The sequence below is a fragment of the Micropterus salmoides genome, unplaced genomic scaffold (genome assembly GCF_014851395.1).
Source record: "Micropterus salmoides isolate LMB-PRFRI ecotype aquatic unplaced genomic scaffold, ASM1485139v1 Ms_hic_scaffold_509, whole genome shotgun sequence".
Lineage (NCBI taxonomy): Eukaryota > Metazoa > Chordata > Actinopteri > Centrarchiformes > Centrarchidae > Micropterus > Micropterus salmoides.
The window spans coordinates 1-23,342 of record NW_024044248.1 but is presented as its reverse complement, the minus strand read 5'-3'; the positions used below and the strand labels follow the sequence as shown (position 1 = coordinate 23,342).

At 47.6% G+C, this 23,342-nt stretch overlaps 9 non-coding genes and 1 pseudogene across 9 annotated transcripts; all 10 read right to left on the bottom strand.

The window, feature by feature from the left end:
• Positions 1-415: 415 nt before the first annotated feature.
• LOC119889530 lies at positions 416-607 on the bottom strand. The gene has a single exon (XR_005442085.1). It is a non-coding gene; the product is annotated as a U2 spliceosomal RNA (small nuclear RNA).
• Positions 608-790: 183 nt separating this feature from the next.
• On the bottom strand, positions 791-903 carry LOC119889525. The gene has a single exon (XR_005442080.1). It is a non-coding gene; the product is annotated as a U5 spliceosomal RNA (small nuclear RNA).
• A 969-nt stretch (positions 904-1,872) lies between these two features.
• Positions 1,873-2,047, bottom strand: LOC119889531 (annotated as a pseudogene).
• Positions 2,048-7,645: 5,598 nt separating this feature from the next.
• On the bottom strand, positions 7,646-7,758 carry LOC119889524. The gene has a single exon (XR_005442079.1). It is a non-coding gene; the product is annotated as a U5 spliceosomal RNA (small nuclear RNA).
• A 969-nt stretch (positions 7,759-8,727) lies between these two features.
• On the bottom strand, positions 8,728-8,911 carry LOC119889533. Its single transcript, XR_005442086.1, has one exon. It is a non-coding gene; the product is annotated as a U2 spliceosomal RNA (small nuclear RNA).
• A 5,414-nt stretch (positions 8,912-14,325) lies between these two features.
• LOC119889528 lies at positions 14,326-14,437 on the bottom strand. The gene has a single exon (XR_005442083.1). It is a non-coding gene; the product is annotated as a U5 spliceosomal RNA (small nuclear RNA).
• A 965-nt stretch (positions 14,438-15,402) lies between these two features.
• LOC119889518 lies at positions 15,403-15,594 on the bottom strand. The gene has a single exon (XR_005442075.1). It is a non-coding gene; the product is annotated as a U2 spliceosomal RNA (small nuclear RNA).
• Positions 15,595-15,777: 183 nt separating this feature from the next.
• Positions 15,778-15,890, bottom strand: LOC119889523. Its single transcript, XR_005442078.1, has one exon. It is a non-coding gene; the product is annotated as a U5 spliceosomal RNA (small nuclear RNA).
• Positions 15,891-16,598: 708 nt separating this feature from the next.
• On the bottom strand, positions 16,599-16,781 carry LOC119889522. The gene has a single exon (XR_005442077.1). It is a non-coding gene; the product is annotated as a U2 spliceosomal RNA (small nuclear RNA).
• A 5,410-nt stretch (positions 16,782-22,191) lies between these two features.
• Positions 22,192-22,305, bottom strand: LOC119889529. Its single transcript, XR_005442084.1, has one exon. It is a non-coding gene; the product is annotated as a U5 spliceosomal RNA (small nuclear RNA).
• Positions 22,306-23,342: the final 1,037 nt, after the last annotated feature.

The following is a 23,342-nucleotide window of genomic DNA, read 5'->3' as shown; positions in this document are numbered from 1 at the left end:
TTTGAGGTGTTTTAGTTTCTTGTATCCTTTCTACGCTGCGGTTCCTCCACCGTGTTGGCCAACCGTGCCGGGCCTACGGAGGCGCCGCAGTGTCCCCTCCCCACCTTCTGAGAGGCTCTATCCAATCGGAGAAATGAAGGCCTGGCTTTTGGACACAGGCTACCGAGCATCCGAAATACTCGGGCTCTCGATGACGAGTGGGAGAAAGGGAGGGGAAGTGCAGGGCACATTTAACAGCCATGCCGGTCCCAAATATCCCCTCGTCGTCTGCCAATCATAAAGTGCAAATCTCGCTGCCTTCTTCGAGGCTTCAGCTGGCCGCCCCCCCTCGACTGGCGCCTTTTTCGGGCCGGCGTCCGGCAGAGCGACGAACCTCTGCGTTTGGGTCAGTATTTTGGTTTTACACAAGGCAGGAGAAGGGTGCACCGCCCCCGGAGGCACTGCAATACCGGGTCGATGCGTGGAGTGGACGGAGCAAGCCCCTCGTCTCAGCTCCCGGTGCTAAAAATCCATTTAATATGTTGCCCCCTTATAGGGGACATATCAGATATTAAACTGATAAGAACAGATACTACACTTGATCTTAGCCAAAAGGCCGAGAAGCGATAACCCCCGCTGGTTGCTTCCAGCGCCCACCTCCCGGAGCAGTTCTCCCCCTGCCGTGGCGCAGTGGTTTCAACTGCGCATAACAACGGCTGAGTCTCAGCACCTCCTCCCGAGCGCGCCTCGTCGCACCGCTCAACCTTGCCGGGGGCGGCGTTTTATTTCCTTTTCACAAACGCACGAGGCTCGGCCACACGGCAGAGCCTGCCAAAAATAGTTTTAACTCATTGGCGTCCCTCTCCACGGAAGTCTTTAGTAAAAGGCGAAAGACTTGTACGTTATGAAGAGAAACCCGAGTAAGTACGGGCCCCTCCTCCAGAGCCGCCGACGAGCCTAGTCGTCCCGGCCACTACCCTCACGGTAAGCCTCACTCTGCCTCTCGAGTCCCAAGTACCAGGCCACGCCCGTTCCCCTACCCCTCCCCAGGTCATGGCAGGCTCTATCCAATCGGGCTGCGGAGAGACGAAGGCCTGGCTTTTGGACAGAGGCTACCGAACGACTCGGGCTCTTGTAGCCTCTCGATGACGAGTGAGAGAAAGGGAGGGGAAATGTGGCCGATCGCTTCTCGGCCTTTTGGCCAAGACTGCAATGGCCTCCTCTTTCTGGTTAAAACCTTTGCCGGTTTGGGGCTTCGTTTTGTGTCACCAGCTTTTCTGGGAGGAGATTCACCTCATTCCTTGTGAATAAAATTTCAACTTTGCCGTAGCTGAAAAACTTTTGCAACAAGGAATTCATTGGTCCCGAGGACTGCCTACCTGTCCTCTGCCGGACTGCCACCTTGACCAGACCAAAGACGAGAAGGTAAGTGTGTTTTATTCACCGATTTAGCAGTTGTAGCAGGTTTTCTTGCTTCATTTGAGGTGTTTTAGTTTCTTGTATCCTTTCTACGCTGCGGTTCCTCCACCGTGTTGGCCAACCGTGCCGGGCCTACGGAGGCGCCGCAGTGTCCCCTCCCCACCTTCTGAGAGGCTCTATCCAATCGGAGAAATGAAGGCCTGGCTTTTGGACACAGGCTACCGAGCATCCGAAATACTCGGGCTCTCGATGACGAGTGGGAGAAAGGGAGGGGAAGTGCAGGGCACATTTAACAGCCATGCCGGTCCCAAATATCCCCTCGTCGTCTGCCAATCATAAAGTGCAAATCTCGCTGCCTTCTTCGAGGCTTCAGCTGGCCGCCCCCCCTCGACTGGCGCCTTTTTCGGGCCGGCGTCCGGCAGAGCGACGAACCTCTGCGTTTGGGTCAGTATTTTGGTTTTACACAAGGCAGGAGAAGGGTGCACCGCCCCCGGAGGCACTGCAATACCGGGTCGATGCGTGGAGTGGACGGAGCAAGCCCCTCGTCTCAGCTCCCGGTGCTAAAAATCCATTTAATATGTTGCCCCCTTATAGGGGACATATCAGATATTAAACTGATAAGAACAGATTTTTTCTTTTGAGAAAATTTTATTGACACTCAATTCAAACATGATTCATAATATGTCAATTCCAAGTTACCTTTTAAAATACAACACGTCAATAAATAGATAAATGTTCTCTGTAAAACAACATTTAAAAAAAGTGTTTAAAATGCATTACAGATAACGTCATAAATTAAAGGTATAAAATGGTTTTCAGCTTGTCCATGTCAGTGAGTGTCTCTGTTAAAATGTCTTCAAAGCGGAGTGCATTTGTTAAAATAAAACTCACAAAAAATAAATGGATAATAAAAGCTCTTCTCCAAGTCCACTGTTGTGCAGGAGTGTAGTGAGTCCCTATCAAAGGGGAACTCATTCAGCTCCCCCAAACAGATTTGGTCTCTCGGGATCTTGTGCAGGCGCTCAGAGGAGACCCTCACCCTGTAGCTCCTTCCCACCAACCTCACCCGGAGGGTCAGGCCGCCGCTGCCTTGAACTTTCCTTGTGTGGCTCCGGCTCCTCCGTCCGAATGGGCACAGAGGCGATTCTTCTTTGTGGCTGTGTCCTAGGCCCGCCGCCTGCAGCTCTGGCCGTTTGGGCCGTTGCTGCGGCCATCCGGATCACAGCCACGGGGGGGATCTGCATGTGCTTTCTTGCCAGCAAGTTTCTGGAGGTCCATATGGCGTCTTTGATGGCGGCTAGGGTGAGCCACTGTTTGGCAAATGTACGTGCTGGTATCTGATTTCCTTGGCTCACCCCGTACAGCACCAGCTGTGGTGTGAGGACCTCCCTTGCTGGCAAGTACGGGAATTGCAAGGAGCCGGCCGTTGCCCACTGTTCTACGGCAGCGCTGCACTCCCAGAGCAGATGCCTTACCGACTCAGGCGCGCCACAACCTGGTCGGGGGCAAGTTGAGTGCGCCGACATGCCCCGGGAGTGCATTACGGACCTGACTGGGAGGATCTCATGAGCCACCATCCATGACAGGTCCCGGAGTCTGTTTGGAAGAGCTGGATGGTTCACGTTGCGCCAAACTGTTGAGGGCTCGCCGAATGCAAGCCCGCGCACTGGACTCACTGGTTCCCGCTCCTGCACAACAGAAATGAGAGAGCGGTGAGTGGTTAAAACCTGCAACTCCTCCTGCTCAAGGTTAAAATGCCTTAAAAATGACTGGATAAAAGCATAGGCTGGTGGCAGGTTAAAAGACACTGGTACTTTGAGACTTGTGGGTAAGATCTTAAGTTTTCTGAGGTAGGACCCCATCCAGAACCGTGTCATTGCTGCGGTCTTGGGGTTTCTGGATGGGGCTGTGGCGGTTGCCATGTGTAGTGCTGTGTATCTGCTTCCTAGGAACAAGTGCAGGTCTGGCACTCCTTTTCCTCCTTTCTCCTTTGGCTTCTTCATCACGCTTCGTCTCAGTCTTTCCCACTTGGAGCCCCACAAAAAATAAAAGATGGCTCGTTCCAGGTCTAAGATCACTCTCCTAGGCGGGATAAAAACAGAACTGATGAGTAAAAGCAAAGGTAAAATCACTGCTTTGATGATTAAAACCTTTCCTTCTAAAGTCAGTCCTCTAAGTGTCCAGTACCCTAGTCTCTGCCTGACTTTCCCTACTATGTCTGCCCAATTGTTTTCCCCTCCCCCTCCCTATCAAACCTGATCCCAAGTATTTTTTGGTCAGTCTGGGTCACAGTCAGGGGGAGTCCTGTCGTCTCAGTCGCTGTCCACGGTCCATAAAAATGGGCTTGGGTCTTGCTTCTGTTCAGCTTTGACCCAGAGGCCTGTCCGAACCAGTCAGTCAAGTCCAGCGTCCTGTTGACAGATAAAAGGTCAGTGCATAAAATGTTGATGTCGTCCATATATAAAATACATTTTGTCTCGAGTCCCCCGCTCCCTGGGACTCCTACCCCATGGATTCGTTGGTCCCTTCTCAAGGTCTGTGCCAGTGGTTCTATACAGATAACGTAGAGGAGGGCAGATAACGGACAACCCTGACGGACACCGCAGTTTATATCCACTGCTCTTGTCAGATGCCCGTTAACAATGAATTTGCTGTTGATCTCCCGGTACAGCAGTCCCACCCAGGCTATAAACCTTCTCGGGAACCCCATTTTTTGCAGTACCTGGAAAAGGTACTGGTGCGAGACCCGATCAAAGGCTTTCTCAAAATCTAAATTCAGGACTACTAGCCGAAAGTTTCTGTCTCTCGCGTAACAGATGGTATCTCGGATCAGTACGAGGCTGTCGGTGATCTTCCTCCCCGGGACGGCACAGGCTTGATCCGGGTGAATCAGATCTTCTAAAAACAAGGACATGCGTGAGGCTAAAAGTTTACTAAAAAGTTTACAGTCAAAATTTAAGAGTGTGATAGGTCTCCAATTTTTCAAGTCCGTCTTGTCTTTGTCTTTGTGAAGGAGAGTCACTATCCCTGCTCTAAAGCTGTCAGGAAGTCGGTCCATTTGTTCAAAATCCATAAAAACAGCAAGCAAGTCTGGTGCTAAAATGTCCCAAAATGTCAGATAAAATTCCAAGGGAAGCCCGTCTTCTCCCGGCGACTTCCCTGTCTTAAAAGATTTGATGCATTTGTTTAATTCCGGTATCGTAAAATCTTGGGTTAAAAGCACGTTGTCGTTTGTTGCTTGGTCAATGGATTTTAAAACTTCGTTCATGGTGTCCCCGTTAACAGTTTTGTATGCGTACAGTTCACGGTAAAAATGTTCGACAGTTTCTTTGATTTCCTCTGTTGTGTCAGCTGTGCACCCGTTTTCTTTTTTAAGTCTCAACATGGCCCCCCCTTTATTTACGATTTTCTTAAAAAAATATCTTGTGCACTTCTCTCCTTCCTCCATTTCCCTTTCCTTGCTTCTTAAAATCACACCTTTGCTATTAATTTCTGCTAAAACCGACATCTCTGTTTTAATTTGTTTTATCTCTTCATTAAAATCCATTCCATGTTGGATTAATTTAAAATACCTCTGAAGCCGTTTCTGCAGTCCCAACATGCGTCTGTTGTCCCTCTTTTTCTTTCTTTTCCCTGCCTGTCTGTAAAACGTCTTTGTCTTTCCCTTCACCATTTCCCACCACTGTGCACGTGTATCGTAAAAGTCTTGAAGGGTCTGCCACTCTCGGTATTGCTCCCTGTACAGCCTAACTAGCTCCCTGTCTTCTAACAGGGAGCAATTGAGCTTCCACAGACCACTTCCTGCCGTCACACCGGAAGAGAGTGAAAGGGTGCAGGAAAGAATTGCGTGGTCAGAAAAGAAAACAGGTTCCAATCTAGCATCGGTTGGTGGGCAATCACGTGATAAAATGTAGTCAGGTCATACCTGTCGTTCTTGTCATTAAAGCCATAAATATTTAAGACGTTAAAATCCTTCCCCATAAAAGTCAAGTGTGTTAAAAGTGCCCGACCATCTCTCACCACAGTGCTGCCCTTCACCAGGACTAGAGGGTTTTTTATTAAAATGGCCACTCCATCATTTTTGTTTTCATTTGAGCCGCTCCATATCGACGTTTGTGGCCATAACTCCTCCCATTCTCTGTAGTGTTTTAAAAATGGTAGGCTGCATTCCTGTATTAAAAACACATCAGACTTAAAAGAGTTAAGAAAGGATAAAACAATCTGGGCTCTAACTCTCGACTTCACACTCCTCACATTGATAGTTGAGAAGGTGAGTGTCATGAGTATGGTTAAAATTTGCAGGTATGACATCTTAAAAGACTAAAAAAAGGGGGATTTCAAATGTTTAAAAACATAGCAGTTAGTGGATTTCTTGTGAATGGAGCTCTTCCTTCATTCTCATGGGTGAGAGATGACGGGGTTGAGCTCCATTTCCCTTTCGGACTCTAGGAGTTGGCCTCTGACGCAGGGTGGCATTGAGCTTTGAGTCCTTAGGGGTTGATTGCAGAGCTATAGTTAAAAAAGAGACTTCATTAGGCGAATTGGAGGGGAAGACTCTGGGCTCCTCCACAGATGAACTGTCTGAGTAGCTCTCAGCTCTTCCCCTCTTTTCCGAGGCTCCAGGAGACTCAGTAGACAATTCTGAAATTAGTCTCTTGGCCGGCTGGGCATTGGGGAGGGGGACATCCTCGCTATCACTCTGTGACTGGCCAAATTTTTGTTCTGAGCCAGTCACTGAGCTAGCTCCGCCTTCTGCCTGCACTGCCACTGCTTCCTCCCTGTTCTCCACTTGTGGGGCAGCTGCAGGCCCCTCCCCTTCTCCCGCCTCTACTGGTCCTTCTCCTCCAATCACAGGATTTGGCGGGAGATTTGAATTCTCCAGCCCAGCCTCTTCAATTAGCTCTCTAACTGCTTCATCTTGTCCGCCATTTTGTGTCTTTGCTGCCTTTAATTTGTTGGCAAATGACTTAGGGCAATCTCTGAAGAGGTGGTTTGTTTCTCCACAAAGATTGCACTTTCTGCCATTGGTGCATTCCTCGAAAGTATGCCCAATTTCTCTACATTTACCACAAATGATCTGCTGGCACGCTTCTGCCAGGTGCCCATTCTCACCACACTTGCGGCAGAGTTTGGGCTGGCCCTGGTAATGAATGTAGCCCCTGTTGTTTCCCAGAACTATCATGGATGGCAGATGTTTCAGGCCCTGGAAGCCTTGAGGGTCTTGCCATTGTTGGATGGGGACCCTCCAAGCGCAATTCCAGATGCCATCCTCATCTCTCACTTTGGTAGCCTGGCCTTTAACAGTGCAAAATCTGCCCAGCCACAAACAAATGTCATCTGCATTCACAGTCTCATTGAACATTCTGACAATTACCGTTTTAGCGGCATTATCAGTCAGTTTCTCAACATTAAATGCAGTAAACTGGGGTTTTTCATTTTCGAAGCGTGTCCAGAAATCTCTGAACACGGCAGCAGAGACAAAACTCACATCGAAACCTTTTCCAAATGGCAGAGTCAAAATACAATTTATATCCTGCGGGGAGAATTTCAAAATGTTCTGGATCATTTTCCTTGAGAAGTCCAGCCTTGACATAACAAGGGTTTTCCCATCTTTTTCTTTGAATGTAAATCTGACACTGTGGTGCCTCCTCATGCCGGCATGGTTGGCCGCCATGGTGGAGGCACCACAACGTAAAAGTGGTAAAAAGAAGCTAAAACACCTAAAACAGTCTAAAACCAAGTCAACTAAAATAAGGTAAAAGAATGCTCTAAAAAGAGCAATAAAATCTACTAAAAATGTTAGAAAGGTGAATAAAACACACTTACCTTGTCTTGTTTGGCCTGGTCGAGATGTTATTCCGGCAGAGTACAGGTAAGCAGTCCTCTGAACCAATGAATTCCTTTGTGTGAAACAATTTCAACTACAACAAAGTTGAAATTTTCTTCACAAGGAATAATGTGAGTATCCTCCCAAAAACCTGGTAACACTTCGCCACAAACAGGCAAAAGTTTTATCCAGACACAGGAGGCGATCGCAGTCTTAGCCAAAAGGCCGAGAAGCGATAACCCCCGCTGGTTGCTTCCAGCGCCCACCTCCCGGAGCAGTTCTCCCCCTGCCGTGGCGCAGTGGTTTCAACTGCGCATAACAACGGCTGAGTCTCAGCACCTCCTCCCGAGCGCGCCTCGTCGCACCGCTCAACCTTGCCGGGGGCGGCGTTTTATTTCCTTTTCACAAACGCACGAGGCTCGGCCACACGGCAGAGCCTGCCAAAAATAGTTTTAACTCATTGGCGTCCCTCTCCACGGAAGTCTTTAGTAAAAGGCGAAAGACTTGTACGTTATGAAGAGAAACCCGAGTAAGTACGGGCCCCTCCTCCAGAGCCGCCGACGAGCCTAGTCGTCCCGGCCACTACCCTCACGGTAAGCCTCACTCTGCCTCTCGAGTCCCAAGTACCAGGCCACGCCCGTTCCCCTACCCCTCCCCAGGTCATGGCAGGCTCTATCCAATCGGGCTGCGGAGAGACGAAGGCCTGGCTTTTGGACAGAGGCTACCGAACGACTCGGGCTCTTGTAGCCTCTCGATGACGAGTGAGAGAAAGGGAGGGGAAATGTGGCCGATCGCTTCTCGGCCTTTTGGCCAAGACTGCAATGGCCTCCTCTTTCTGGTTAAAACCTTTGCCGGTTTGGGGCTTCGTTTTGTGTCACCAGCTTTTCTGGGAGGAGATTCACCTCATTCCTTGTGAATAAAATTTCAACTTTGCCGTAGCTGAAAAACTTTTGCAACAAGGAATTCATTGGTCCCGAGGACTGCCTACCTGTCCTCTGCCGGACTGCCACCTTGACCAGACCAAAGACGAGAAGGTAAGTGTGTTTTATTCACCGATTTAGCAGTTGTAGCAGGTTTTCTTGCTTCATTTGAGGTGTTTTAGTTTCTTGTATCCTTTCTACGCTGCGGTTCCTCCACCGTGTTGGCCAACCGTGCCGGGCCTACGGAGGCGCCGCAGTGTCCCCTCCCCACCTTCTGAGAGGCTCTATCCAATCGGAGAAATGAAGGCCTGGCTTTTGGACACAGGCTACCGAGCATCCGAAATACTCGGGCTCTCGATGACGAGTGGGAGAAAGGGAGGGGAAGTGCAGGGCACATTTAACAGCCATGCCGGTCCCAAATATCCCCTCGTCGTCTGCCAATCATAAAGTGCAAATCTCGCTGCCTTCTTCGAGGCTTCAGCTGGCCGCCCCCCCTCGACTGGCGCCTTTTTCGGGCCGGCGTCCGGCAGAGCGACGAACCTCTGCGTTTGGGTCAGTATTTTGGTTTTACACAAGGCAGGAGAAGGGTGCACCGCCCCCGGAGGCACTGCAATACCGGGTCGATGCGTGGAGTGGACGGAGCAAGCCCCTCGTCTCAGCTCCCGGTGCTAAAAATCCATTTAATATGTTGCCCCCTTATAGGGGACATATCAGATATTAAACTGATAAGAACAGATTTTTTTTTTTTTTTTTTTGGAAAATATAATTTATTTGTGACATAAACATTCAATACACACATTTCAGTACTTACATCCCACCTATATTAATCCCACATCCAACACAAAACAACAATCCTCCCCCTCGGCATCTCTATACACAGTGTCCCTTTGTTACCTTAATTAGTAAAAAAAAAAAAAAAACGACATCAACAAAACACAAGGTATACATCAATAACTCATGGAACCCAGTTCTCGAGCCCTCTTTTTTTCTTTTTTTCCCATTACGATGCATGGCATGTATGCATGAAGAGACCATAACAAAACCACTCCCATAACCATCATAATAAATCCACAACACCTTCTGTTGACCTCTATGAATTACCATAAATCATTTTCCATCTGTCTTTGATCGAGTCAATACCCCATTTTCTGATCTCTAATTGGTATCGCCTCTCTATTGAGTCTTCAATGCTCTTTATAGTTCCCAACACTGACCACTTGCTTCCTCCATTTAGCCCATCACATCTTACCTCCCACAACTTGTACTTTACTATAGATACGAGAAGCACTACTTTATGCAGTTTCTCCCTCTCCATATTAAATTCCATGTAAAGAACCCCTTCCCATGTCATATCCCTCAAAGACACAAACTTTTTACCCAACCCCTCCCAAATTTGTTGTGCGAAAAAACACTCAAATAATGCATGTTCCACCGTTTCTTTTCCCAAACATCCCTCTCTTGGACAGTACTTACTTCTTGTTAGGCCGTGATTAAACAAGGTGTTTCTTACTGCTAATCTCCTGTGAAGCACCAACCAATTAAAATCTTTCAACTGATTGTCCAACTGCTTAAACTGTGTTCTCTTCCATACTTCAGAAGGAATATGAACAGTTTCTCTTGGGTTGAACCTGGCCATCAATTCCTCATACAGTTTTCTATGATTGAGTACTAAATGACTATCCCAACACTCCTTGTACTTCTTTGCCCAACTGATTATTCCTTTATAGTACAAAGGCATAACCTCAGCTTTGGGAGACCTGTTATCCCATGCTACCCCTAAGGGCCTCAAATGCATAGCAAGCCAAAATTTCATTAAAGAGTGACATTTATGTTTTGGAGGTGACATAGTTATTTTACAGATATTTGAAAAAAAAATCACGTTCAACTTCAACCTGACATTTGGCATGTCTTTACCTCCTCTCTCAATGGGCTGGTACATTATTTCTCTTTAATATATTCATACCCTCCCCACATGAAATTAAACAACATCCTTTGCAACTTTAAGCAAATCATTGCCGTCATGGGAAAAACACATGCCACATGAAGTAAGGCTGGCAATATATCGGCTTTTATAGCTAGGACTTTGCCACTGAATGACAGTTTTCTCAATTTCCACATGTTGAGCTTTGATAGCACTTTAGCTAATCTTACCTCCCAATTACTTTCAACATCATCCTTATTACCAAAGGATATACCCAATAATGTCATCGGCCCCCGCACAGGGCAAGCCCATATGGCTTGTCATTCCTATCCTTCCACCTTCCCAGATATTTAATCAGTGACTTCCCTTTATTAATCCTAGACCCTGAAGCACTCGAGAACACTTCAATAACATTAATAGCTTCCTTTAAACAAAAGTCATTTTCTAAATACAATACAGTGTCGTCTGCAAACTGAGATATAACCAATGTTTCCCCACCTGGCAACGGTAGACCCCTGATTTTAGCATTTTTCTAATTGCACATGCCAAAATTTCAATAAACACAACATACAAAGGGGCTGATGCAGGGCACCCCTGCCTGACGCCCCTGGTTTGCTTAAACAAAACTCCCATGTTGCCATTGACATTAACTCTACTTCCTACCTCTGTGTATAAAATCTTCAGCCAACTTCTAAATCTTTTACCAAACCCAAATCTTTCCAAAATCCTAAATAAAAATTTGTGATTGACCCTATCAAAAGCTTTTTCCTGATCAAGACTGAGCACAATAAGGGGAAAATTTCTATCCTCGGAATAGGCTAGTACATCTCTGTGCATTTGCAGATTCCATTGTATCTGTCTGCCTTGTACTGCACAAGTTTGATCCAGTCCTATAATGAACTCCAAGGCGGATACCAACCTGTTTGTTAGAATTTTACTAAAATCTTATAATCTGTGCACAACATCGTTAAGGGTCTGTAGTTGGATATATCTCGAACGTCCCCTTTTTATATAGCAGGGAAATCACCCCCTCTCTCATTGTGCTCCCCATTATCCCAGATGTGCAAATGAAGTAAACAAATCTAACAACTGAGGCCCAATATCTTCCCAGAAAACCAAGTAAATTCTTTTGTAAGTCCATCCACTCCTGGCACCTTCCCTTTCTTTAAAGACTGAAGCGCCTTCAAAATTTCTTCCAATTGTATGTCTTTATCCAACTCTAGTTTCAGATAGTCGGGGATTGAGCTATCTACATTATTCAACAGCAGTGAACCCTTACTATAATCTACTATTTCTGCGCTAAAAAACTTGGAATAATTACCCGAAGCAATTTCTACCAGCCCTTCCGGATCGTCAATTTCCCCCCTCGTTCATTTAGAAGGGAGGCTATTCTCCTTCTCTTGCCCGTACTTTAGACTGCTTGAAAAAATGGATGAACATTTCTCATCCTTTTCCCATTTTTCATCAAGACTCCTGAATTTATAAGCCTCAGCCCTCTTATGAAAAAATAGCCTCTGCTCGTTTTGCCAGCGTTTCAATAATTCCTCATCTATGCGCTCACCAGTGTTTTGTTGTGCCATTAAATTTTCTATTGATTTTTGCAATTGATAATATTCTTTAAACTCCGCTTTTCTGGATTCTTTTGAGTACACCTGTATGTAATGTTAATACGGACCTTGTGCTTTCCCACCATCCAGATACATTACCATAAAACATCTTCATTTTAATGCACTCCTTGAAGAAACTCCTGAACCCTACCCTAAACTGCCGGGCTCCAAGAATACTGTTATTCAATTTCCAGTACCCTTTCCCAAAACATGTCACCTTCAGGTTTAATACAACAGAGAGCATGTTGTGATCTGAGTAGAAAACAGGTGACACTTGTGCCTCAAACACCTGAAAATCTAACGGACAAAAAATATAATCTATTCTACTCCGTGCCCCTCTACTGTTTCCCCATGTGAAACCAGGGTCATCAGAGTTAAAACTCCTAAAACTATCAACTAAACTGTACTTTTTACCAAACTATGGAAGTTAACTCCCATGTTTTTGCCCTCACTAGGAGAGTTGAAATCACCTCCAACGATTACATGACGATTGGTCATGAAAACGGTGTCTAACTTAAGAAATAGCTCATTTCGTTCTTTTGGTGCAGCATGGGCAATATATTTACCACTCTTAAACTCTTACCCTTCCAGTCAACATCTGTGACCAAAACCCTCCCCTGTATCACAGAAAAACTCCCGACTATTTTAACTTCCACATTCCCACTTAACGTCCCCACCCCAGATGAGTGAACACCCCCAATGCTCCATCTAGAGTCCCCTTTAACCCACTCTTTTGTGAACCCCTTCACATCCTCCACAGTCTTTAGGTGGACCTCTTGCAAGAGGCACAAAGAAAAATCCACTGAACTTAAATGAGAAAAAACTACTGCTCTCTTTGATGCATTTCTCAACCCCCTCACATTTATAGTTAATATATGAAATAAAGACAGACTATGCAAAAAAAAAGAAAAATGGAGGAAGTGACAGAAAAAAAGGAGCCCAAAACAGTATGCTCACTCACGTTGCTCTTTCCACCAATCATGGCAGAAAGTCCTCCTCATCTGGCTCCTTCAGTGGGAAAGAGCACTCTGAACTGGAAGGGCTATCTTCTGAGAGTACGGGGCAGCTTCTCGGGGCAGGAGGAGCATCCGAGGAGAATACAGCTATGCAGGGAGGCTCTCCTGGGACACCGCTAGCTGGAACCTTACTACTGGACGATGCAGTCATGCCTTTCTGGGTTAACGCCTCCCCAGCTTCCTCACTCTCCAGGCAATCGTCCACAGCTGCCGCAGCGCTGCCCCCTCCTTTGCCGCATTGTCAGTGATCTCATGCACCTGTCCAGTCTCCTTTCCCTCCTGCATTTCTTCCCAAACCTCAGAAACAAGTACCCCAAACCTGTTCGCCTCAACGAGCAGAGGAGAGGATGGTGGTGAAGCAACAAGCTCGTCTTTGCCCTCTTTCTCTTACTTTTTCCTCCTTTCTTCCCCGCGACCCACTCAATAACAGAAGAAGCCTCCTCCAAACTCTCAGCTTCCCCCCCTGCTTCCCCCAGGCGTCCTCGCTCTCTGCCTGGACTGACACCACCTCCGGTGCATCTGCCCCCTTTGTCTCCACCACTCCTCCCGTGAGCTCGGCAATTACGTCCTCAATTGCTCTTAAGGATGTGGAGCGTGGGTCGTCACATGCGGGTCCATCCCTGTGTTGCGCACCTGGGGCCACCGACTCCCGTCTGGCAGCACGTGCATACGAAGACCCCACTTCTGGGCAATGCCCAAATAAATGTCCTTCCAGCCCACATAAACTACATTTTTTTGGCTGATCACAATTTCTCATGGTGTGTCCCAAACTATCACAGTTTCTGCACCGCACCTGTCTGCAAGACCTTGCCAGGTGTCCATATGAAGCACATTGCCTGCAGTACAGCGGCTGACCCCCATAGACTAGGAAACCTCTATGGGAGCCAATGGTGAAGGTAGCGGGGGGATGGCAAAACCATCATAACCATTCGGGTCTTCCTTCAGCATGACCCGGAATTGCCGTTTTCCGGTCCATATCCCCAGCACATCCTTAATGTCTCCCATACTTGTTAACACAGTCACGTACCTGGCAAGAAAATACCTGGTTGCTTCCTCTGACACCCAAGGGTTGTAAATGTGCACAGTCACAATGCGCTCACCAGTACGACACAGGCTGAGCACCCTGAAGTTTTTCAGCAATCCGTCTGCCAATCGAAGTGCTAATCCTTTCACCTCCTCCATCTTGGTAACGGTGTAAAACGTGACGTCGTAATACTTGTCCGTGGCGTTTTTCTGCAGACACAGAAGGTCGTCAATCTTGAGGCACAGAGCTCCAAACAGAATGGCTTGTCCAAAAATCTTTCTCTCCATTAACTCGTCGGTACTGTTCCACACAAACCTAAGCGTATTTTTCAGCACGGCATGCACCTGCTGTGAGTTAGCTGACGATGTCATTGTAGACTGTCAACAGATCCTCCTCTTACTCAATCTTAGCCAAAAGGCCGAGAAGCGATAACCCCCGCTGGTTGCTTCCAGCGCCCACCTCCCGGAGCAGTTCTCCCCCTGCCGTGGCGCAGTGGTTTCAACTGCGCATAACAACGGCTGAGTCTCAGCACCTCCTCCCGAGCGCGCCTCGTCGCACCGCTCAACCTTGCCGGGGCGGCGTTTTATTTCCTTTTCACAAACGCACGAGGCTCGGCCACACGGCAGAGCCTGCCAAAAATAGTTTTAACTCATTGGCGTCCCTCTCCACGGAAGTCTTTAGTAAAAGGCGAAAGACTTGTACGTTATGAAGAGAAAGTAAGTGCGGGCCCCTCCTCCAGAGCCGCCGACGAGCCTAGTCGTCCCGGCCACTACCCTCACGGTAAGCCTCACTCTGCCTCTCGAGTCCCAAGTACCAGGCCACGCCCGTTCCCCTACCCCTCCCCAGGTCATGGCAGGCTCTATCCAATCGGGCTGCGGAGAGACGAAGGCCTGGCTTTTGGACAGAGGCTACCGAACGACTCGGGCTCTTGTAGCCTCTCGATGACGAGTGAGAGAAAGGGAGGGGAAATGTGGCCGATCGCTTCTCGGCCTTTTGGCCAAGACTGCAATGGCCTCCTCTTTCTGGTTAAAACCTTTGCCGGTTTGGGGCTTCGTTTTGTGTCACCAGCTTTTCTGGGAGGAGATTCACCTCATTCCTTGTGAATAAAATTTCAACTTTGCCGTAGCTGAAAAACTTTTGCAACAAGGAATTCATTGGTCCCGAGGACTGCCTACCTGTCCTCTGCCGGACTGCCACCTTGACCAGACCAAAGACGAGAAGGTAAGTGTGTTTTATTCACCGATTTAGCAGTTGTAGCAGGTTTTCTTGCTTCATTTGAGGTGTTTTAGTTTCTTGTATCCTTTCTACGCTGCGGTTCCTCCACCGTGTTGGCCAACCGTGCCGGGCCTACGGAGGCGCCGCAGTGTCCCCTCCCCACCTTCTGAGAGGCTCTATCCAATCGGAGAAATGAAGGCCTGGCTTTTGGACACAGGCTACCGAGCATCCGAAATACTCGGGCTCTCGATGACGAGTGGGAGAAAGGGAGGGGAAGTGCAGGGCACATTTAACAGCCATGCCGGTCCCAAATATCCCCTCGTCGTCTGCCAATCATAAAGTGCAAATCTCGCTGCCTTCTTCGAGGCTTCAGCTGGCCGCCCCCCCTCGACTGGCGCCTTTTTCGGGCCGGCGTCCGGCAGAGCGACGAACCTCTGCGTTTGGGTCAGTATTTTGGTTTTACACAAGGCAGGAGAAGGGTGCACCGCCCCCGGAGGCACTGCAATACCGGGTCGATGCGTGGAGTGGACGGAGCAAGCCCCTCGTCTCAGCTCCCGGTGCTAAAAATCCATTTAATATGTTGCCCCCTTATAGGGGACATATCAGATATTAAACTGATAAGAACAGATACTACACTTGATCTTAGCCAAAAGGCCGAGAAGCGATAACCCCCGCTGGTTGCTTCCAGCGCCCACCTCCCGGAGCAGTTCTCCCCCTGCCGTGGCGCAGTGGTTTCAACTGCGCATAACAACGGCTGAGTCTCAGCACCTCCTCCCGAGCGCGCCTCGTCGCACCGCTCAACCTTGCCGGGGGCGGCGTTTTATTTCCTTTTCACAAACGCACGAGGCTCGGCCACACGGCAGAGCCTGCCAAAAATAGTTTTAACTCATTGGCGTCCCTCTCCACGGAAGTCTTTAGTAAAAGGCGAAAGACTTGTACGTTATGAAGAGAAACCCGAGTAAGTACGGGCCCCTCCTCCAGAGCCGCCGACGAGCCTAGTCGTCCCGGCCACTACCCTCACGGTAAGCCTCACTCTGCCTCTCGAGTCCCAAGTACCAGGCCACGCCCGTTCCCCTACCCCTCCCCAGGTCATGGCAGGCTCTATCCAATCGGGCTGCGGAGAGACGAAGGCCTGGCTTTTGGACAGAGGCTACCGAACGACTCGGGCTCTTGTAGCCTCTCGATGACGAGTGAGAGAAAGGGAGGGGAAATGTGGCCGATCGCTTCTCGGCCTTTTGGCCAAGACTGCAATGGCCTCCTCTTTCTGGTTAAAACCTTTGCCGGTTTGGGGCTTCGTTTTGTGTCACCAGCTTTTCTGGGAGGAGATTCACCTCATTCCTTGTGAATAAAATTTCAACTTTGCCGTAGCTGAAAAACTTTTGCAACAAGGAATTCATTGGTCCCGAGGACTGCCTACCTGTCCTCTGCCGGACTGCCACCTTGACCAGACCAAAGACGAGAAGGTAAGTGTGTTTTATTCACCGATTTAGCAGTTGTAGCAGGTTTTCTTGCTTCATTTGAGGTGTTTTAGTTTCTTGTATCCTTTCTACGCTGCGGTTCCTCCACCGTGTTGGCCAACCGTGCCGGGCCTACGGAGGCGCCGCAGTGTCCCCTCCCCACCTTCTGAGAGGCTCTATCCAATCGGAGAAATGAAGGCCTGGCTTTTGGACACAGGCTACCGAGCATCCGAAATACTCGGGCTCTCGATGACGAGTGGGAGAAAGGAGAGGGAAGTGCTCGTCTCAGCTCCGGTGCTAAAAATCCATTTAATATGTTGCCCCCTTATAGGGGACATATCAGATATTAAACTGATAAGAACAGATTTTTTTTTTTTTTTTTTTTGGAAAATATAATTTATTTGTGCATAAACATTCAATACACACATTTCAGTACTTACATCCCACCTATATTAATCCCACATCCAACACAAAACAACAATCCTCCCCCTCGGCATCTCTATACACAGTGTCCCTTTGTTACCTTAATAGTAAAAAAAAAAAAAAAAAAAAAAAAAACGACATCAACAAAACACAAGGTATACATCAATAACTCATGGAACCCAGTTCTCGAGCCCTCTCTTTTTTCTTTTTTTCCATTACGATGCATGGCATGTATGCATGAAGAGACCATAACAAAACCACTCCCATAACCATCATAATAAATCCACAACACCTTCTGTTGACCTCTATGAATTACCATAAATCATTTTCCATCTGTCTTTGATCGAGTCAATACCCCATTTTCTGATCTCTAATTGGTATCGCCTCTCTATTGAGTCTTCAATGCTCTTTATAGTTCCCAACACTGACCACTTGCTTCCTCCATTTAGCCCATCACATCTTACCTCCCACAACTTGTACTTTACTATAGATACGAGAAGCACTACTTTATGCAGTTTCTCCCTCTCCATATTAAATTCCATGTAAAGAACCCCTTCCCATGTCATATCCCTCAAAGACACAAACTTTTACCCAACCCCTCCCAAATTTGTTGTGCGAAAAAACACTCAAATAATGCATGTTCCACCGTTTCTTTTCCCAAACATCCCTCTCTTGGACAGTACTTACTTCTTGTTAGGCCGTGATTAAACAAGGTGTTTCTTACTGCTAATCTCCTGTGAAGCACCAACCAATTAAAATCTTTCAACTGATTGTCCAACTGCTTAAACTGTGTTCTCTTCCATACTTCAGAAGGAATATGAACAGTTTCTCTTGGGTTGAACCTGGCCATCAATTCCTCATACAGTTTTCTATGATTGAGTACTAAATGACTATCCCAACACTCCTTGTACTTCTTTGCCCAACTGATTATTCCTTTATAGTACAAAGGCATAACCTCAGCTTTGGGAGACCTGTTATCCCATGCTACCCCTAAGGGCCTCAAATGCATAGCAAGCCAAAATTTCATTAAAGAGTGACATTTATGTTTTGGAGGTGACATAGTTATTTTACAGATATTTGAAAAAAAAATCACGTTCAACTTCAACCTGACATTTGGCATGTCTTTACCTCCTCTCTCAATGGGCTGGTACATTATTTCTCTTTTAATATATTCATACCCTCCCCACATGAAATTAAACAACATCCTTTGCAACTTTAAGCAAATCATTGCCGTCATGGGAAAAACACATGCCACATGAAGTAAGGCTGGCAATATATCGGCTTTTATAGCTAGGACTTTGCCACTGAATGACAGTTTTCTCAATTTCCACATGTTGAGCTTTGATAGCACTTTAGCTAATCTTACCTCCCAATTACTTTCAACATCATCCTTATTACCAAAGGATATACCCAATAATGTCATCGGCCCCGCGCACAGGGCAAGCCCATATGGCTTGTCATTCCTATCCTTCCACCTTCCCAGATATTTAATCAGTGACTTCCCTTTATTAATCCTAGACCCTGAAGCACTCGAGAACACTTCAATAACATTAATAGCTTCCTTTAAACAAAAGTCATTTTCTAAATACAATACAGTGTCGTCTGCAAACTGAGATATAACCAATGTTTCCCCACCTGGCAACGGTAGACCCCTGATTTTAGCATTTTTTCTAATTGCACATGCCAAAATTTCAATAAACACAACATACAAAGGGGCTGATGCAGGGCACCCCTGCCTGACGCCCCTGGTTTGCTTAAACAAAACTCCCATGTTGCCATTGACATTAACTCTACTTCCTACCTCTGTGTATAAAATCTTCAGCCAACTTCTAAATCTTTTACCAAACCCAAATCTTTCCAAAATCCTAAATAAAAATTTGTGATTGACCCTATCAAAAGCTTTTTCCTGATCAAGACTGAGCACAATAAGGGGAAAATTTCTATCCTCGGAATAGGCTAGTACATCTCTGTGCATTTGCAGATTCCATTGTATCTGTCTGCCTTGTACTGCACAAGTTTGATCCAGTCCTATAATGAACTCCAAGGCGGATACCAACCTGTTTGTTAGAATTTTACTAAAAATCTTATAATCTGTGCACAACATCGTTAAGGGTCTGTAGTTGGATATATCTCGAACGTCCCCTTTTTTATATAGCAGGGAAATCACCCCCTCTCTCATTGTGCTCCCCATTATCCCAGATGTGCAAATGAAAGTAAACAAATCTAACAACTGAGGCCCAATATCTTCCCAGAAAACCAAGTAAAATTCTTTTGTAAGTCCATCCACTCCTGGCACCTTCCCTTTCTTTAAAGACTGAAGCGCCTTCAAAATTTCTTCCAATTGTATGTCTTTATCCAACTCTAGTTTCAGATAGTCGGGGATTGAGCTATCTACATTATTCAACAGCAGTGAACCCTTACTATAATCTACTATTTCTGCGCTAAAAAACTTGGAATAATTACCCGAAGCAATTTCTACCAGCCCTTCCGGATCGTCAATTTCCTCCCCTCGTTCATTTAGAAGGGAGGCTATTCTCCTTCTCTTTGCCCGTACTTTAGACTGCTTGAAAAAATAGGATGAACATTTCTCATCCTTTTCCCATTTTTCATCAAGACTCCTGAATTTATAAGCCTCAGCCCTCTTATGAAAAAATAGCCTCTGCTCGTTTTGCCAGCGTTTCAATAATTCCTCATCTATGCGCTCACCAGTGTTTTGTTGTGCCATTAAATTTTCTATTGATTTTTGCAATTGATAATATTCTTTAAACTCCGCTTTTCTGGATTCTTTTGAGTACACCTGTATGTAATGTTTAATACGGACCTTTGTGCTTTCCCACCATCCAGATACATTACCATAAAACATCTTCATTTAATGCACTCCTTGAAGAAACTCCTGAACCCTACCCTAAACTGCCGGGCTCCAAGAATACTGTTATTCAATTTCCAGTACCCTTTCCCAAAACATGTCACCTTCAGGTTTAATACAACAGAGAGCATGTTGTGATCTGAGTAGAAAACAGGTGACACTTGTGCCTCAAACACCTGAAAATCTAACGGACAAAAAATATAATCTATTCTACTCCGTGCCCCTCTACTGTTTCCCCATGTGAAACCAGGGTCATCAGAGTTAAAACTCCTAAAACTATCAACTAAACTGTACTTTTTACCAAACTATGGAAGTTAACTCCCATGTTTTTGCCCTCACTAGGAGAGTTGAAATCACCTCCAACGATTACATGACGATTGGTCATGAAAACGGTGTCTAACTTAAGAAATAGCTCATTTCGTTCTTTTGGTGCAGCATGGGCATATATTTACCACTCTTAAACTCTTACCCTTCCAGTCAACATCTGTGACCAAAACCCTCCCCTGTATCACAGAAAAACTCCCGACTATTTTAACTTCCACATTCCCACTTAACGTCCCCACCCCAGATGAGTGAACACCCCCAATGCTCCATCTAGAGTCCCCTTTAACCCACTCTTTTGTGAACCCCTTCACATCCTCCACAGTCTTTAGGTGGACCTCTTGCAAGAGGCACAAAGAAAAATCCACTGAACTTAAATGAGAAAAAACTACTGCTCTCTTTGACGCATTTCTCAACCCCCTCACATTTATAGTTAATATATGAAATAAAGACAGACTATGCAAAAAAAAAGAAAAATGGAGGAAGTGACAGAAAAAAAAGGAGCCCAAAACAGTATGCTCACTCACGTTGCTCTTTCCACCAATCATGGCAGAAAGTCCTCCTCATCTGGCTCCTTCAGTGGGAAAGAGCACTCTGAACTGGAAGGGCTATCTTCTGAGAGTACGGGGCAGCTTCTCGGGGCAGGAGGAGCATCCGAGGAGAATACAGCTATGCAGGGAGGCTCTCCTGGGACACCGCTGGCTGGAACCTTACTACTGGACGATGCAGTCATGCCTTTCTGGGTTAACGCCTCCCCAGCTTCCTCACTCTCCAGGCAATCGTCCACAGCTGCCGCAGCGCTGCCCCCTCCTTTGCCGCATTGTCAGTGATCTCATGCACCTGTCCAGTCTCCTTTCCCTCCTGCATTTCTTCCCAAACCTCAGAAACAAGTACCCCAAACCTGTTCGCCTCAACGAGCAGAGGAGAGGATGGTGGTGAAGCAACAAGCTCGTCTTTGCCCTCTTTCTCTTACTTTTTCCTCCTTTCTTCCCCGCGACCCACTCAATAACAGAAGAAGCCTCCTCCAAACTCTCAGCTTCCCCCCCCTGCTTCCCCCAGGCGTCCTCGCTCTCTGCCTGGACTGACACCACCTCCGGTGCATCTGCCCCTTTGTCTCCACCACCTCCCGTGAGCTCGGCAATTACGTCCTCAATTGCTCTTAAGGATGTGGAGCGTGGGTCGTCACATGCGGGTCCATCCCTGTGTTGCGCACCTGGGGCCACGACTCCCGTCTGGCAGCACGTGCATACGAAGACCCCACTTCTGGGCAATGCCCAAATAAATGTCCTTCCAGCCCACATAAACTACATTTTTTTGGCTGATCACAATTTCTCATGGTGTGTCCCAAACTATCACAGTTTCTGCACCGCACCTGTCTGCAAGACCTTGCCAGGTGTCCATATGAAGCACATTGCCTGCAGTACAGCGGCTGACCCCCATAGACTAGGAAACCTCTATGGGAGCCAATGGTGAAGGTAGCGGGGGGATGGCAAAACCATCATAACCATTCGGGTCTTCCTTCAGCATGACCGGAATTGCCGTTTTCCGGTCCATCCCCAGCACATCCTTAATGTCTCCCATACTTGTTAACACAGTCACGTACCTGGCAAGAAAATACCTGGTTGCTCCTCTGACACCCAAGGGTTGTAAATGTGCACAGTCACAATGCGCTCACCAGTACGACACAGGCTGAGCACCCTGAAGTTTTTCAGCAATCCGTCTGCCAATCGAAGGCTAATCCTTTCACCTCCTCCATCTTGGTAACGGTGAAAACGTGACGTCGTAATACTTGTCCGTGGCGTTTTTTGCAGACACAGAAGGTCGTCAATCTTGAGGCACAGAGCTCCAAACAGAATGGCTTGTCCAAAAATCTTTCTCTCCATTAACTCGGTACTGTTCCACACAAACCTAAGCGTATTTTTCAGCACGGCATGCACCTGCTGTGAGTTAGCTGACGATGTCATTGTAGACTGTCAACAGATCCTCTCTACTCAATCTTAGCCAAAAGGCCGAGAAGCGATAACCCCGCTGGTTGCTTCCAGCGCCCACCTCCCGGAGCAGTTTCCCCCTGCCGTGGCGCAGTGGTTTCAACTGCGCATAACAACGGCTGAGTCTCAGCACCTCTCCCGAGCGCGCCTCGTCGCACCGCTCAACCTTGCCGGGGGCGGCGTTTTATTCCTTTTCACAACGCACGAGGCTCGGCCACACGGCAGAGCCTGCCAAAATAGTTTTAACTCATTGGCGTCCCTCTCCACGGAAGTCTTAGTAAAAGGCGAAAGACTTGTACGTTATGAAGAGAAACCCGAGTAACGGGCCCCTCCTCCAGAGCCGACGAGCCTAGTCGTCCCGGCCACTACCCTCACGGTAAGCCCACTCTGCCTCTCGAGTCCAAGTACCAGGCCACGCCCGTTCCCCTACCCCTCCCCAGGTCATGGCAGGCTCTATCCAATCGGGGCTGGAGAGACGAAGGCCTGGCTTTTGGACAGAGGCTACCGAACGACTCGGGCTCGTAGCCTCTCGATGACGAGTGAGAAAGGGAGGGGAAATGTGGCCGATCGCTTCTCGGCCTTTTGGCCAGACTGCAATGGCCTCCTCTTTCTGGTTAAAACCTTTGCCGGTTTGGGGCTTCGTTTTGTGTCACCAGCTTTTCTGGGAGGAGATTCACCTCATTCCTGTGAATAAAATTTCAACTTTGCCGTAGCTGAAAAACTTTGCAACAAGGAATTCATTGGTCCCGAGGACTGCTACCTGTCCTCTGCCGGACTGCCACCTTGACCAGACCAAAGACGAGAAGGTAAGTGGTTTTATTCACCGATTTAGCAGTTGTAGCAGGTTTTCTGCTTCATTTGAGGTGTTTAGTTTCTTGTATCCTTTCTACGCTGCGGTTCCTCCACCGTGTTGGCCAACCGTGCCGGGCCTACGGAGGCGCCGCAGTGTCCCCTCCCCACCTTCTGAGAGGCTCTATCCAATCGGAGAAATGAAGGCCTGGCTTTTGGACACAGGCTACCGAGCATCCGAAATACTCGGGCTCTCGATGACGAGTGGGAGAAAGGGAGGGGAAGTGCAGGGCACATTTAACAGCCATGCCGGTCCCAAATATCCCCTCGTCGTCTGCCAACATAAAGTGCAAATCTCGCTGCCTTCTTCGAGGCTTCAGCTGGCCGCCCCCCCTCGACTGGCGCCTTTTTCGGGCCGGCGCGGCAGAGCGACGAACCTCTGCGTTTGGGTCAGTATTTTGGTTTTACACAGGCAGGAGGAAGGGTGCACCGCCCCGAGGCACTGCAATAACGGGTCGATGCGTGGAGTGGACGGAGCAAGCCCTCGTCTCAGCTCCCGGTGCTAAAAAA